General features: G+C 42.1%; 1 protein-coding gene across 1 annotated transcript in view; it reads right to left on the bottom strand.

Annotated features, from left to right (window-relative positions):
- Nucleotides 1-1,999: 1,999 nt before the first annotated feature.
- LOC127922705 (adhesive plaque matrix protein-like) overlaps nt 2,000-12,500 on the bottom strand; it is a 65,749-nt gene continuing 55,248 nt past the window's right edge. The window contains exon 3 of the mRNA XM_052506592.1: nt 2,000-2,147. The gene's annotated coding sequence lies outside the window, so the exon portion shown is untranslated. The remainder of the gene's footprint in view (nt 2,148-12,500) is intronic.

Here is a 12,500-nt window from a genome sequence, read left to right on the forward strand (position 1 = left end):
TCTCTCTAAGGGAATGATAGGAGTGCTGGTCTAGGCTCAGGTTCCTCCTGTCCATGTAATCTTATTCATTGTGATCTAAAAGGCTAAACTGGTCCTAGATCAGCAGTCTTACTATGAGAAGCTTAGTGAATATGGACTCTCCAATCCCCTTTCCATTGGAGTGATTTCACGGTTGAACATAGGGTATATGATGAAATGATCTCAAGATAATGGTGAATTGGCAGGCAGTGGGGAATAGGATGAGGGGCAACACTCTACTTGACACCCAGCGTCATAACACGTTATGACACAGTCATAACCATGTCGTAATATGTCACAACAGCTGTCATAATGTGTCATTATTTGTCATAATATGGTCATAACACTGTCATGACCCATATAGTTACATCTGTTGTGATTTTTTTCCACAGCAAAAAAGGTTTCCTTTCGTTTTGAAAGTTTTTAATTAATTCTTTACAGTCATGTTAATTTTTCATTACATTTTAAATAACTTGCAGAAAATACACTTTATGACACTGTCACGTTCAGAAAATGTCATGTAACATAAACATGCTATTGACAAGTAGGCTATGGAATGTTTTGCCTTGTGTGGTTGGTTTTGTGGCTTTTGACATGCCTATGTAGGTGTCATAATCAGAGATAAAATAACACAATATATGTCACAACAGCTGTAAATACATGGGTCACGACAGTGTTATGACCATGTTATGACAAGTTACATCAGCTGTTATGACATATTATGACATCGTTAGGATGAGGTAAGATACAGTGGGGAATAGGATGAGGTAAGATACAGTGGGGAATAGGATGAGGTACGATACAGTGGGGAATAGGATGAGGTACGATACAGTGGGGAATAGGATGAGGTACGATACAGTGGGGAATAGGATGAGGTATGATACAGTGGGGAATAGGATGAGGTACGATACAGTGGGGAATAGGATGAGGTACGATACAGTGGGAATAGGACGATACAGTGGGGAATAGGATGAGGTACGATACAGTGGGGAATAGGATGAGGTACGATACAGTGGGAATAGGATGAGGTACGATACAGTGGGGAACAGGATGAGGTACGATACAGTGGGGAATAGGATGAGGTACGATACAGTGGGAATAGGATGAGGTAAGATACAGTGGGGAACAGGATGAGGTAAGATACAGTGGGAAATAGGATGAGGTAAGATACAGTGGGGAATAGGATGAGGTAATAATATAAATAATAATAATATATGCCATTTAGAATGACGCTTTTATCCAAAGCGACTAAGATACAGTCATGTGTGCATACATGGGGAACAGGATGGGTGGTCATAGGAATCGAACCCACTGGGGAACAGGATGAGGTAAGATACAGTGGGGAACAGGATGAGGTAAGATACAGTGGGGAGTAGGATGAGGTCTACCAACTGAGCCACAGAAGGATGAGCCACAGAATAGAATGAGGTAAGATACAGTGGGGAATAGGATGAGGTAAGATACAGTGGGGAATAGGATGAGGTAAGATACAGTGGGGAACAGGATGAGGTAAGATACAGTGGGGAATAGGATGAGGTAAGATACAGTGGGGAATAGGATGAGGTAAGATACAGTGGGGAATAGGATGAGGTAAGATACAGTAGGGAATAGGATGAGGTAAGATACAGTGGGGAATAGGATGAGGTAAGATACAGTGGGAATAGGATGAGGTAAGATACAGTTAGAGATTGTGACTCTAGCTGCACCAAGGTCATCGTTCAATTCCCGCAGGGATCATCACATACTGTACGACTTACTGTCCTGTAAGTAGCTTTGGTAAAATAGTCTGCTAAGTGGCATAGGTATATGAAGTAAAAGAGTCCGGTCAGTGAAAGGCCTGCTAACTGGACCACACATGGCCTCTCTGGTCATGGGTTCTAAAACCGCCCTGCGACCTTCCATTCTTCCCACATTTGTCTTCCTTCTTCAACTGACCTCTGTATTTATCCAAAAAAGAAATAAAATAAGCACTTCTTACCGTATTCTGATGGATGTCTGCCTGTTAGTGTTGATGGTTTGGCCTGCGTCTGCATTCAACACCTGGACACCACTACATCCCAGTTTTACCACAGGGATCCCATCCTGGAGCAACACGTGGAGAAACCGATCTCCTAAATTCTCTTCCCGAGCTGAAAAGAGCAGAGATAATACGATCAGTTCAAAATAATTTCAAAAGTGGCCTATTTTGGTTTGGATTTAGTGGCCTATATTTGGGTAGTCTATTCAGGCTATTCTTTAACAATTCTGATCTTCTCAAAGAAATCTCCGACTTCAACTACCAATTTGACGGAGATACAATATGTGAATAGGAATCGTTTGGAATTTAATTTAAAACCAATTTCCATCCTTTCAGCACCCACAATGCATTTCTATTAACAGAAAAATTATGTTGGATTGAATGAAAATAACAAAACAATTTTCCAGTAAGTTAAAATATGAATTTCTTTCACAGCAGTACCTGACATGCAAGCTATTGAAAAGAGATGCATTATTTGTATCTTAAAAGAACGAGTCAATATTTCTGAATATTGTACTAATATCCAGACACACTATCTTTTGGGCCTTTTTATCACCAGAGATCAACTGGGCTTCAAACCAACCTCAAGGGACCAACTGGGCTTTAAACCAACCTCAAGGGACCAACTGGGCTTTAAACCAACCTCAAGGGACCAACTGGGCTTCAAACCAACCTCAAGGGACCAACTGGGCTTCAAACCAACCTCAAGGGACCAACTGGGCTTCAAACCAACCTCAAGGGACCAACTGGGCTTCAAACCAACCTCAAGGGACCAACTGGGCTTCAAACCAACCTCAAGGGACCAGAGGGACCAACTGGGCTTCAAACCAATCTGCTTCAAACCAACCTCTGGGAAACCAACCCAGAGGGACCAGGGTTCCCAGTTGGTGGCTCGACAACTGGGCTACCTCAAGAGACCGACTTTTTTTCGGACCAACCCATGGGAAATAACACAAAACTGGGCTTTCAAGGGACCAACTGGGCTTCAAACCAACCTCAAGGGACCAACTGGGCTTCAAACCAACCTCAAGGGACCAACTGGCTTAATCTGACTCTGGGAAACCAACCCAGAGGGACCAACTGGGCTTCATCTGCCTCTGGGAAACCAAAATTGTTAGGGACATACAAGACTGTAAAAACAAGAGCAAATCAGCTCCAAGTTATTTTAATTTTGGAAACCTGTTACAAAGTATTCCGGGTTGGATGGTGCTGTGTTAAGAAGCCGTGCAGCTTGGTTGGGTTGTGTATCAACCTTTGTCTCTCCCGAGCCCGTACGGGAGTTGTAGCGATGAGACAAGATAGTAGCTACTAAAACAATTAGATACCACGAAAATGGGTAGAAAAATGGGTAACATTTAAATTTAAATAAATGTAAAAAAGAGACTGGTGTTTTGTAGGTAGTATTTAATGAAGCTGCCAGTTGAGGACTTGTGAGGCGTCTGTTCCTCAAACTAGACACTATAATGCACTTGTCCTCTTGCTCAGTTGTGCACCGGAGCCTCCCACTCCTCTTTCTATTCTGGTTAGCGACAGTTTGTGCTGTTCTGCAAAGGTAGTAGTCAACAGCAATGTACGAGATTTCAGTTTATTGGCAATTTCTCAAATGGAATAGCCTTCATTTCTCAGAACAAGAATAGACTGACGAGTTTCAGAAGAAAGTTATTTTCAGCTGCGCTAACATAATTGCAAAAGGGTTTCTAATGATCTATTAGTCTTTTAAAATGATAAACTTGGATTAGCTAACACAACGTGCCATTGGAACACAGGAGTGATGGTTGCTGATAAATGTAGATATTCCACAAAAATTCTGCCGTTTCCAGCTACAATGGTAATTTACAACATTAACAATGTCTACACTGTATTTCTGATCAATTTGATGTTATTTTAAATGGACCAAAAATGTGTTTTTCTTTCAAAAACAAGGACATTGCTAAGTGACCCCAAACTTTTGAACGGTAGTGTATATCACCTTACCCAATCGAGATGCTAAAAACATCTTTGGAGCGCCAAACAAAGATGTCATGTAGAAATACACAAGACATGTAGTTTTAAGCTGTGTGGCTGTGCCCCCCCCCAAGCATGTGGCTGATTAGCCATCACTGTGTGACAGTACACACTGTGTCTTAACTAATGGCTGTCTATGTACTCTCCCCATTAAAATGACCCATGAATACATTGAATAAATTGGTATACGCATGAGAGGTCTTCGGGAGCATAATAGCTCACTTAATTGCCTATTATTTTCAACACTATCGTACTGAAACACCAAGTACGATAATGTACAAGTCTGCAAATGCACCATATATAAATGAGGTATACTCCACAGTATGTGCAGATCAGATAAAGGATCAAATGATCTAGGGTTCATTAATGTATATGAATAAAAGAGAATGAAAAGTACTCTGATGAGGAAAACCATGAGGACATGTTGAAAGGAGGCTGAGGCATGATGTCTATGAGGCCAGGGGGCTATGTGCATGCCTACGCCTGCATTTAGACAGGTAGCAGCACAATTCAGATTTTTTTCCCCCACACTAATTTGTCTTTTGACTCATCAGATCAGATCTTTTCACACCAGATCCTTTTCAGAGCTGATCTGATTGGTCAAAAGATCAACTAGTGAAAAAAATAGCTGCCTGTCTAAACACAGACAAGTAGTCTGGCCCTTGTATGTCGTTGAGATAAATGACGTCTGACAGATACAATTCCACACATGATACAGAGGGGGGAATCTACTGTCAGCATGTTGAACACAACAGCCGCTATGACTGACTGATCAGACGTTATGAGCCATGATCATCTGGAAACTTGTGACTGAGTGGATAATGCATGCTTCAACTGGACGATGTTTAAACTGGAGGATGTTTCAACAGCATTGTCATTGTCTGAGAGGAGGAGGGACATGTATGACGAAATGAAACACTGTACATGACATGATTGGCAGAGCTCTCAAGAATAAATGTTTCTGACTATTGTCGACTGGCCTCTGTCTGTTTCATTTCAACCAGAACCTTACAATCTCTGGGTTACAGAGAGGGAAGTGCAGGGGAACTTCAAGGGAAGTGCAGGGGAACTTCAAGGGAAGTGCAGGGGAACTTCAAGGGAAGTGCAGGGGAAGTGCAGGGGAACTTCAAGGGAAGTGCAGGGGAACTTCAAGGGAAGTGCAAGGGAACTTCAAGGGAAGTGCAAGGGAAGTGCAGGGGAAGTGCAAGGGAAGTGCAGGGGAACTTCAAGGGAAGTGCAGGGGAACTTCAAGGGAAGTGCAAGGGAACTTCAAGGGAAGTGCAGGGGAACTTCAAGGGAAGTGCAGGGGAACTTCAAGGGAAGTGCAAGGGAACTTCAAGGGAAGTGCAAGGGAAGTGCAGGGGAAGTGCAGGGGAACTTCAAGGGAAGTGCAAGGGAACTTCAAGGGAAGTGCAGGGGAACTTCAAGGGAAGTGCAAGGGAACTTCAAGGGAAGTGCAGGGGAACTTCAAGGGAAGTGCAGGGGAACTTCAACTTCAAGGGAAGTGCAGGGAACTTCAAGGGAAGTGCAAGGGAACTTCAAGGGAAGTGCAAGGGAAGTGCAGGGGAACTTCATGGGAACTTCAAGGGAAGTGCAGGGGAACTTCAAGGGAAGTTAAATGATCTCAATCATTCTATCAAACAATAGGGAGAATAAGACACTTTCCTTTCAGTCCACAGAAATGTGTCTTCTGCTTTGATTCCAACCCCACCCGAAATAAGCACAAACACTCACAGACTGGAGTGGTTGGAGTAGGAGGGTTATATTCAGCCCTGGACTAAAAATATATTATATATTTCAGTAGAGATTCTAGTTAAAGCTTTTTAGTTCAGGCCTAGTCTTAATCTGTGTCCAGGAAATCAACCCCCGGCCTAGAGTAAAGAATTTAATTATGTGGCCCCACTAAGAATAAGCTTCACATCTTCTATAACAGCATAAGTAACAGCTGTCTCATTTAGCCTAGTGCCAGAATGAAACTGTATCCTGGCCAGTTCAATGATAGAGCCCCTCTCAGAACTGAAACCAAATGAATGCCAGTACTTTAGAGGAGCATTGTTTTGCTGTGGGTTCCCTTTCTATTAAACAACAAAAGAGAGAGGGGGAGAACGCACCATCACACAGACTAAAACTGGCTCAGCTATTTAAAACTCCCTTCCTTTCTAATTCCAGAGACAACAGTCTTCTATTGTGCTGTGATATATGTGGGGAAGAATTTACGCTGCTTGACACTCCTATGATAGATGTTTATGTTGGGCCTCCAGCCTTTCCATAGTATATATGTTTATGTTGGGCCTTCAGGCTTTCCATAGTATAGATGTTTATGTTGGGCCTTCAGGCTTTCTATAGTATATATGTTTACGTTGGGCCTTCAGTCTTTCTATAGTATAGATGTTTATGTTGGGCCTTCAGCCTTTCTATAGTATAGATGTTTATGTTGGGCCTTCAGCCTTTCTATAGTATAGATGTTTATGTTGAGCCCTTCAGTCTTTCTATAGTATAGATGTTTATGTTGGGCCTTCAGTCTTTCTATAGTATAGATGTTTATGTTGGGCCTTCAGCCTTTCTATAGTATAGATGTTTATGTTGGGCCTTCAGCCTTTCTATAGTATAGATGTTTATGTTGGGCCTTCAGCCTTTCTATAGTATAGATGTTTATGTTGACCCCTTCAGTCTTTCTATAGTATAGATGTTTATGTTGGGCCTTCAGCCTTTCTATAGTATAGATGTTTATGTTGGGCCTTCAGTCTTTCTATAGTATAGATGTTTATGTTGACCCCTTCAGCCTTTCTATAGTATAGATGTTTATGTTGGGCCTTCAGCCTTTCTATAGTATAGATGTTTATGTTGACCCCTTCAGTCTTTCTATAGTATAGATGTTTATGTTGGGCCTTCAGCCTTTCTATAGTATAGATGTTTATGTTGACCCCTTCAGCCTTTCTATAGTATAGATGTTTATGTTGGGCCTTCAGCCTTTCTATAGTATATATGTTTATGTTGACCCCTTCAGTCTTTCTATAGTATAGATGTTTATGTTGGGCCTTCAGTCTTTCTATAGTATAGATGTTTATGTTGACCCCTTCAGCCTTTCTATAGTATAGATTTTTATGTTGGGCCTTCAGCCTTTCTATAGTATAGATGTTTATGTTGACCCCTTCAGTCTTTCTATAGTATAGATGTTTATGTTGACCCCTTCAGCCTTTCTATAGTATAGATGTTTATGTTGGGCCTTCAGCCTTTCTATAGTATAGATGTTTATGTTGACCCCTTCAGTCTTTCTATAGTATAGATGTTTATGTTGGGCCTTCAGCCTTTCTATAGTATAGATGTTTATGTTGGGCCTTCAGCCTTTCTATAGTATAGATGTTTATGTTGACCCCTTCAGTCTTTCTATAGTATAGATGTTTATGTTGGGCCTTCAGGCTTTCTATAGTATAGATGTTTATGTTGCGCCTTCAGCCTTTCTATAGTATAGATGTTTATGTTGGGCCTTCAGCCTTTCTATAGTATATATGTTTATGTTGGGCCTTCAGCCTTTCTATAGTATAGATGTTTATGTTAACCCCTTCAGCCTTTCTATAGTATAGATGTTTATGTTGGGCCTTCAGCCTTTCTATAGTATATATGTTTATGTTGGGCCTTCAGCCTTTCTATAGTATAGATGTTTATGTTGGGCCTTCAACCTTTCTATAGGATAGATGTTTATGTTCACTATTCGAGTCTTACATTTTTTCTTCTGTAGTTTTTCTTTTCTTCTATTGGCGAGGACATGACAAATGACTGTTCTACTGTCCCCATGGCCCTGTTACTCTGCGCTAGGCGGAACAGAGCGTTTGTCCTTTAGTCAACACTTGCCTGTCACCTGTTCGCTGTCTCTCTCTCCCTCCCTTCTCTAACCCCCCCCACCCCTCTCTCTCCCTCCATTTACCTCCTTCTGTCCCCCCCTTCTCTATCCCCCTCCCCTCTCTCATTCTCCTTCTGGCTGACAAGTTAAGCCCAAAGGGAGTCTCACTCGGCGCTTCAGGGAGGGAGGGAGGCGCGTGGAGGAGAGGAGAGGAGAGGGGGATGAGTGAAAGGAAAGAAGCGGATTTGGGCTAAGAAATATTCTCTGCATCTTGATGTAGCATGCTGCTACGTCTTCCTGGTACTCCTCCTCTGATTAACGGTTTGATCTCAGGAGTTTTCTCTTTCAGTTCCTGTCCTCTAATGTATATGAGCAGGGCTGCCTCCTCCCTCTCTGTGGGCTGCACAAACCCAGACAGATGAAAGGGGATGCTGTGTTCTTCCCTGTGCTTCATGAACATTCAGTCTTTTTAACCCCCGGTTTGCACCCTGCACTGCATTCTGGTTAGTGCATTTTCGACTGCTGCAAGAGCATCTTTGATAATGAGCAGATCAGAGTGAACGTACGCACAGACACGAACCCTGTGTATTGACATTGTGATAAATATATTAGGACACAAATCTGTGTTTAATTCCTCTAAACAGCGGAGTCCATCGGCACTTCCTTATCTTTGTTCAATCTCTATCGCAGTCCTCACTGCCCTTTCCCACCTGGATAACAGGAACACCTATGTGAGAATGCTGTTCATAGACTACAGCTCAGCGTTCAACACCATAGTCCCCTCCAAGCTCATCACTAAATTCAGGACCCTGTGACTGAACACCTCCCTCTGTAACTGGATCCTGGACTTCCTAGGATCCAGGCCCTAGGATCTACAAAAAGTTCTACAGCTGCCCCATTAAGAGCATATTGACTGGCTGCATCACCGCTTGGTATGGCAACTGATTGGCAAGGCAATACAGGGTGTAGTGCCTACATCACTGAGGCCGAGCTCCCTGCCATCCAGGACCTCTGTACCAGACGGTGTCAGAGGAAGGCCCTAAAAATGGTTAAAGACTCCAGCCACCCTAGTTCTTTCTGCTACCTCACAGCCAGCGGTACCGGAGCGCCAAGTCTAGAACCAACAGGACCATGAACAGCTTCTACCTCCAAACCATGAGACTGCTAAATAGTTTGTTAAATAGTTACCTGGACTATATGCAGTGAGCCTTGTTGCACAAACTTTTTAAATTTGTTTTTTAAATATCTATTTTTAAATTTTACCCCCTTTTTCCACCCCAATTTCTTAGTATGCAATTGTTTTTAGTAGTTACTATCTTGTCTCATCGCTACAACTCCCGTACGGACTCAGGAGAGACCGGTACCCCTTGTATATTATCAAGTTATCATTACTCAGTACTGGTACCCCGTGTATATAACCAAGTTATCATTACTCAATACTGGTACCCCTTGTATATAACCAAGTTATCATGACTCAGTACTGGTACCCCTTGTATATAACCAAGTTATCATGACTCAGTACTGGTACCCCTTGTATATAACCAAGTTATCATGACTCAGTACTGGTACCCCTTGCAGACAGTATAGACATGTTATCATGACTCAATACTGGTACTCCTTGCAGACAGAATAGACACATTATCATTATTCATTAATGGTACTCATTGTATATAACCAAGTTATCATTACTCAGTACTTGTACCCCGTGTATATAGCCAAGTTATCATTACTCAGTACTTGTACCCCGTGTATATAGCCAAGTTATCATTACTCAGTACTGGTACCCCTTGTATATAACCAAGTTATCATGACTCAGTACTGGTACCCCTTGTATATAACCACGTTATCATGACTCAGTACTGGTACCCCTTGTATATAACCACGTTATCATGACTCAGTACTGGTACCCCTTGTATATAACCAAGTTATCATGACTCAGTACTGGTACCCCTTGCAGACAGTATAGACATGTTATCATGACTCAGTACTGGTACCCCTTGCAGACAGTATAAACATGCTATCATGACTCAGTACTGGTACCCCTTGCAGACAGTATAGACATGTTATCATGACTCAGTACTGGTACCCCTTGCAGACAGTATAGACATGTTATCATGACTCAGTACTGGTACCCCTTGCAGACAGTATAAACATGCTATCATGACTCAGTACTGGTACCCCTTGCAGACAGTATAGACATGTTATAATGACTCAGTACTGGTACCCCTTGCAGACAGTATAGACATGTTATAATGACTCAGTACTGGTACCCCTTGCAGACAGTATAGACATGTTATCATGACTCAGTACTGGTACCCCTTGCAGACAGTATAGACATGTTATAATGACTCAGTACTGGTACCCCTTGCAGACAGTATAAACATGCTATCATGACTCAGTACTGGTACCCCTTGCAGACAGTATAGACATGTTATAATGACTCAGTACTGGTACCCCTTGCAGACAGTATAGACATGTTATAATGACTCAGTACTGGTACCCCTTGCAGACAGTATAGACATGTTATCATGACTCAGTACTGGTACCCCTTGCAGACAGTATAGACATGTTATCATGACTCAGTACTGGTACCCCTTGCAGACAGTATAGACATGTTATCATGACTCAGTACTGGTACCCCTTGCAGACAGTATAGACATGTTATCATGACTCAGTACTGGTACCCCTTGCAGACAGTATAGACATGTTATCATGACTCAGTACTGGTACCCCTTGCAGACAGTATAGACATGTTATCATGACTCAGTACTGGTACCCCTTGCAGACAGTATAAACATGTTATCATGACTCAGTACTGGTACCCCTTGCAGACAGTATAGACATGTTATCATGACTCAGTACTGGTACCCCTTGCAGACAGTATAGACATGTTATCATGACTCAGTACTGGTACCCCTTGCAGACAGTATAAACATGTTATCATGACTCAGTACTGGTACCCCTTGCAGACAGTATAGACATGTTATAATGACTCAGTACTGGTACCCCTTGCAGACAGTATAGACATGTTATCATGACTCAGTACTGGTACCCCTTGCAGACAGTATAAACATGTTATCATGACTCAGTACTGGTACCCCTTGCAGACAGTATAGACATGTTATCATGACTCAGTACTGGTACCCCTTGCAGACAGTATAGACATGTTATAATGACTCAGTACTGGTACCCCTTGCAGACAGTATAGACATGTTATCATGACTCAGTACTGGTACCCCTTGCAGACAGTATAGACATGTTATCATGACTCAGTACTGGTACCCCTTGCAGACAGTATAGACGTGTTATCATGACTCAGTACTGGTACCCCTTGCAGACAGTATAGACATGTTATCATGACTCAGTACTGGTACCCCTTGCAGACAGTATAGACATGTTATCATGACTCAGTACTGGTACCCCTTGCAGACAGTATAGACATGTTATCATGACTCAGTACTGGTACCCCTTGCAGACAGTATAAACATGTTATAATGACTCAGTACTAGTACTCCTTGCAGACAGTATAAACATGTTATCATGACTCAGTACTGGTACCCCTTGCAGACAGTATAGACATGTTATAATGACTCAGTACTGGTACTCCTTGCAGACAGTATAGACATGTTATCATGACTCAGTACTAGTACCCCTTGCAGACAGTATAAACATGTTATCATGACTCAGTACTGGTACCCCTTGCAGACAGTATAGACATGTTATAATGACTCAGTACTGGTACTCCTTGCAGACAGTATAAACATGTTATCATGACTCAGTACTGGTACCTTTTGCCAGACAGTATAGACATGTTATAATGACTCAGTACTGGTACTCCTTGCAGACAGTATAAACATGTTATCATGACTCAGTACTGGTACCCCTTGCAGACAGTATAGACATGTTATAATGACTCAGTACTGGTACTCCTTGCAGACAGTATAGACATGTTATCATGACTCAGTACTGGTACCCCTTGCAGACAGTATAGACATGTTATCATGACTCATTCTGTATCTATTATTACTTGTATTATTAAGTGTTTAACTTTTCTATTATTTCTCTCCTGTCTTTATCTCTGTATTGTGGGGAAGGGCCTGTATGTATTTTACTGTTAGTCCACCTGTTGTTTACAAAGCAGGTGACAAATAACGTGTACTTAAATGTGTCCATTGACTTGTTCCTTCTTCTTGCTATAGACTTAACAGTGAACACAACCTGTTTAATGTACATTCCTCATTAGTTAAAATTGTGGTGGGTTGTGTGTGTCTGTGTGTCTCTCTCTGTGTGTGTGTGTGTGTGTGTGTGTGTGTGTGTGTGTGTGTGTGTGTGTGTGTGTGTGTGTGTGTGTGTGTGTGTGTGTGTGTGTGTGTGTGTGTGTGTGTGTGTGTGTGTAAAGAGAAGAGAAAGGAGACGATGACAGGGAAAACCTGATGTTGTCAGAGTGAGCATGTTGTCATCCTGTTCTAATCTATAGAGGGAATTTATGAGGCGTTTGATGGGAAGCAACAGAAGATAAACGCTGTCAGAAAGCCGGTGGCAGGTGAACCATACATAAGCAGATAATGTGACAGGGAAGGGTGTGTGTGTGTGTGTGTGTGTGTGTGTGTGTGTGTGTGT

Source organism: Oncorhynchus keta, unplaced genomic scaffold (assembly GCF_023373465.1).
Source record: "Oncorhynchus keta strain PuntledgeMale-10-30-2019 unplaced genomic scaffold, Oket_V2 Un_contig_26780_pilon_pilon, whole genome shotgun sequence".
NCBI lineage: Eukaryota > Metazoa > Chordata > Actinopteri > Salmoniformes > Salmonidae > Oncorhynchus > Oncorhynchus keta.